The sequence below is a fragment of the Alligator sinensis genome, unplaced genomic scaffold (genome assembly GCF_000455745.1).
Source record: "Alligator sinensis unplaced genomic scaffold, ASM45574v1 scaffold1308_1, whole genome shotgun sequence".
Lineage (NCBI taxonomy): Eukaryota > Metazoa > Chordata > Crocodylia > Alligatoridae > Alligator > Alligator sinensis.
This window is the reverse complement of record NW_005842416.1, coordinates 134,445-139,158: the sequence shown is the minus strand read 5'-3', so window position 1 is coordinate 139,158 and position 4,714 is coordinate 134,445.

Sequence of the window (4,714 nt, the reverse complement as noted above, 5' to 3'; positions counted from 1 at the left end):
TCCCCCACCCACCCCTGCTTGACGTCCGACTACATGCTAACCTCCCCCTCACTCGGCGTCTGGCCGTGCACTACCCCTCCCCCAGTGTTTGGCTGCATGCTAACCACCCCCCTGCTTGGTATCCAGCCACACGCACGCTCCCCACTTCCCTGGCGTTCAGCCGCTCCTCCCCCGCCACTCAGTGTCCCGCTGCCGGGGGGGTACTTAGACTAAAAAAGGTTAAAAACCCTTGATGTAAGGTAATGAGGACCTTCAACAACATGCTCTCAGCTTTCCATAGAAGGTGCTCAGCACCTTTCAGAACTGGACTTTTCATAATGTTACAAGGAAACAGAATGTGGTGGTATGAACCAGTGCAACAACTGTAGCAGTATCAAAGGATATGGCTAGAACCTGACAGGATGTAAATGTTACGTATGCATGACAGTGATGTAAGTGTAGTAAAACTGTTCCATCTTTAACTTTGCTTCATTCAGAATCCAAATTATGGTAATTTAGCTCATTTTTATCACTACAAGATCATGCAGATGCAAGAATCACAGCCTAACAGCTTCCCCGCAGTCCTGAGCAGCAGCTCTCCTTTCCTTTTTAAAGTCACTAAAATGTGCATTTGTCCATACCCCTGGTAGTTCCCAAAGAACATTTTAATCTTTTCATGTCCTTGTGACAAAGTATTTAGCAGAATTCGCAGATTCATTGGAATCTGACAGGGCTGCACTCTGAGTGCTTCTACTATGGCCTCAAACTTGCATTATCTGAACTGTCAATCATGTGCCTTAGCACCCACACCATCCCAGCCCCAACATTTTCATTAAATAGGCCAAAAGTCACCACTAGTCTCAGTTGAACTAATCTGGTATTCAAAGAACTTGAAACAAGACTGATGCTGCCATCTAGTGTCCACAGCTTACCAGCGCTAGATTTGTTCAAAATTTACATTTCCTAATAATATTATACAAAACAATGGCACTAATAAAATCATAATATTTCTATGAAGTCCTCTTGTTCCAGGCTGAGAGGACTTATTATAAGTTAACTATAAATAGTAAAGAATAACCAAAACACATTAATAAAAAACAGGAGAACTGATTTCATGACAATAAATTATCAGGGGGAAGCTACCAAGGATGAGTATATCTACTTGGCTCGCACTTGCAGGGAGGCAGTTAGAAAGGCCAAAGCAACTACAGAGTTGAGGCTGGCAACACAAATTTAAGACAACAAGAAGTCTTTTTTTAGGTATGTAGGGAGTAAAAGGAAGACGCAGGGCAGCAAAGGACCCCTACTGAACAAGGAGCAATCAGTGACAGACAGCAGGGACAAGGCTGAGCTCTTCGATGAGTTTTTTGAGGGGTCAAGATAAGTCTCCTAATGGGTTCTTAGATGGGCATCAAAGGGACACCAGCCTACCAACTGTCAACGCTGACTTGGTGCAGAGTCACTTGGATGCCTGGATGTGTTCAAGTCAGCAGGCCTGGATGAGCTGCATCCGAGAGTACTGAAGGAATTGGCTGGTGTCATAGCAGAACCACTGGTGTGGCTGTTTGAGCACTCATGGTGCTCAGGTCAGGTCCTGGAGGACTGGAAAAGGGCAAATGTGGTCCTTACTTTCAAGAAGGGGAGGAAGGAGGATCTGAGTAATTATAGGCCAGTCAGTCTCACCTCCATCCTTGGAAAGGTCTTTGAAAAGATTCTGAAGGATCATATTTGTGGTAGTCCAGCGGGAAAAATAATGCAGCAGGGAAACAAGCATGGAATCTATAGAAACAGAAAGGAAAAATTTGGGAGTTTCAGGAATTAGTAATAATGTCATGGAGGATTACTCATATCTGATGGGTTTTTTGCTTCTGAGAAATCCATTGCAGATTAATTATTTTATTTCTTAAAAGTTAATTTTACAATTTAAAGAGTATTATTGTGTTTAGACTCCCCACATGAGTAACTCTCTCTGAAAATAGTGGGGGGGATGCTTGTTTTGTTTTGGGGGGGGTTGTTTGTTTTTTGAAGTAATATGCTATATATTGTACTGGAGATGAATAAAGAACAGATTGAGATTTTTGGCAGGAAGTTCACTTTAAGGGCCTCATATTTCAACATTTGCTGTATCCATTTGGAAAATACACTGCTTGTTCATTTTAGCTTTATGTGTGGGGTGACACCAGATATAGCTTGGGGAGCTGTGGCATGTGACCCATAGAGCTAGTAGTGGGGCCAGGAATTCAGGGGCAGGGCAGGGCTTGCCACCCAAATCCTGCTGAGCATTCATGCTGACAGGGGTGGGTGGGAAGCATCATTTGCTTGAAGTCGGTTTTATTACTAACAATGAAACCATGTCGGAACTCTGAGCCAGTTGAGCTCATTATGCAGCCAAGCTGAATTTCTACCTTCTAGTACCAAGCCTGTTTGAATGTGTGGTTTTTGCTGCAGAATATTTCTCTCTACTCGGCACAGATCTAAGAACTTTTATTTTCCATCTGTAGTAAAAAAAACCCCAAACCAAACAAACAACTGTTGTCACCTAAAGCAACAAAGAAATGAAGCAACCAACAAAAACTCTTCTTCCTTGACCCCACTTGGTACCATCTTGAACCATGCTAAGGAAACATGTCCTCAAGCATACATATTGTACAAAATACATATATTGACTCAACTATAAGCAACCTTGTCAACTGTACTAATTTGTCATTAGTTAACTGAAGTAAAAAAGGAAAGCTACGTGTAACAATTACAAATCATGAGCAATGCTGTCACAGGGCTGTCACGTGCCTGCTCCTTTAAGGGCAGAAGCAGCCTAGCCAGAGAGCCCTACAGGCTAGGAAGAGCTTCACAGCTTCAGGTTGCCTGAGCTACAAGCTAGTGAAAGAATTAGCTGCCACCTGCATGCGGTCAGCTGACTCAAAGGAGGCAAGGCCTTGGGCACATATAAAACTCAGGACTGGGACTGGCAGGAGGGAGTTCTCTGGCAACTGCCAGGTGAAGGAGCTCCTGCATGAAAGAGCTGCCCTGAGATGTCTGGTCTGTTGCCTATAGGACTCATAAGGTACCCTGGGCTGAGTAGCAAGCTAGCCTAGGGGAGAAGTTTGCCTTCTTAAAAAGGCAGAGCATGATCCCATCATTATCGTTATGTTATAGCCCAGGGGCATCAAGACCATCCCTGGGGACACTGCACTATGACAAATAGTCTCAAGGTGCAGCAAGGGAAGTTTAGGTTACATATTAGGAAAACTCTCTCATGAGGAGGGTAGTAAAGCACTGGAACAGGTTACGCAGAGAAGTGGTAGAATCTCCATCCTTGGAGGTTTTTACGGCCCAGCTAGACAGAGCCTTGGCTGGGATGATATAATTGGGGATGGTTCTGCTTTGAGCTGGGGGTTTGACTAAATGATCTCCTGAGGTCCTTTCCAACCCTAATTTTCTATGAGCTAGTACATGGCGTATCTAAATTAATTCAATGCGTAAGCTATTAATTTAGAAAAACAAATACAAAGGAAACAGTTGCACCGTAACTCTTATGCCTGTATGATCCTGTTGTAATATGAATGAGTTAAATCATTCTAACTTTGACTCTGAATGAATCGGGGTTAAACTGAAGTGGTTTTGCAATGTGTATTACAATAATCGTGCAGGTATAGTAGGTGCATTATATCAACTTGTATCTGTATCCTATGCTATTACTACAATTGTTATGTCTCTCTAAACACGTGGGGCCCAAAACAAAATTTTGGTGGGATCTAGCCACTGATAAACAGAGACACTCCAGCCTCTTATTTTGAAACTAGGTACTGCTATTTTATACCCCTGAGCCACTGGTAAGGTGGGTTTAAGATGGGGGTGGGCAAAATACAGCCTGCAGGCTGGATTTGGCCTGCAAGGCCATTCTATCTGGCCTGCGGGGCCCCTAAAAAATGTAGAAAATTAATATTTATCTGCCCTTGGTTCCTGTCAAAAATGACAGGAACCAAGGGCAGTAGGACCCAGGGGAAACCTGACAGACTCTCACAACAGCAGGACCTGCCCAGCCCCACCTCCCAGCCAGAAGCCCCAGCCAGGGCTTCTGGCCTGGGAGCATGTGGCTGCCCCAAGCCAGAACCTCAGGTAAGGGCAGGGGGGAGAAGGACAAGGGGGGAACCTGGGCAGGGAAGGAGCACAACAGGGAGGGGAAAACTGGCTCCTTGCCCGCCCAGTGCCCAGTTACCTGTGGTGCAGCCACTCTCAGCCCGCCTGGGGCTGCCTGTGCCTGCTCCAGACAGCCCTGCACAGGCTGCGAGCGGCTGAAGCAGGGAGCGTCAGCCACAGGGAGGGACAGGGGCTGCTTTTGCCCCTCCACGCTCAGCTTTTTCCTGGGCACCTTCCCTGCTCCGTCCGGGCATGGAGGAAAGCAGCCCCTCCCCCGTCCTGTGGTCAGCGCTCCCTGCTGCAGCCACTCGTAGCCCACAGCGGGCTGTCTGGAGCAGGCACAGGTAGCCCCAGGCGGGCTGCGAGCAGCTGCAGGGCGCCAGGCATGGGGCAGGTGAGGGGCTGCTTTCTCCTGCCACTCTCAGCACCACCTTGTAATACAGCCCCACTGCCAGTCTGGGCCCCGCACCAGCTCCAGGCTTGCCTGTCGGGGCTATGCATGGCGACAGCAGCTGCAACCATGGTGCAGGGGAGGGGCCACTTTTCCCACCCCCCTCCTCCGCCCCATGGCTGGGGGCTCCCGCCGGCGCCCGCCCGC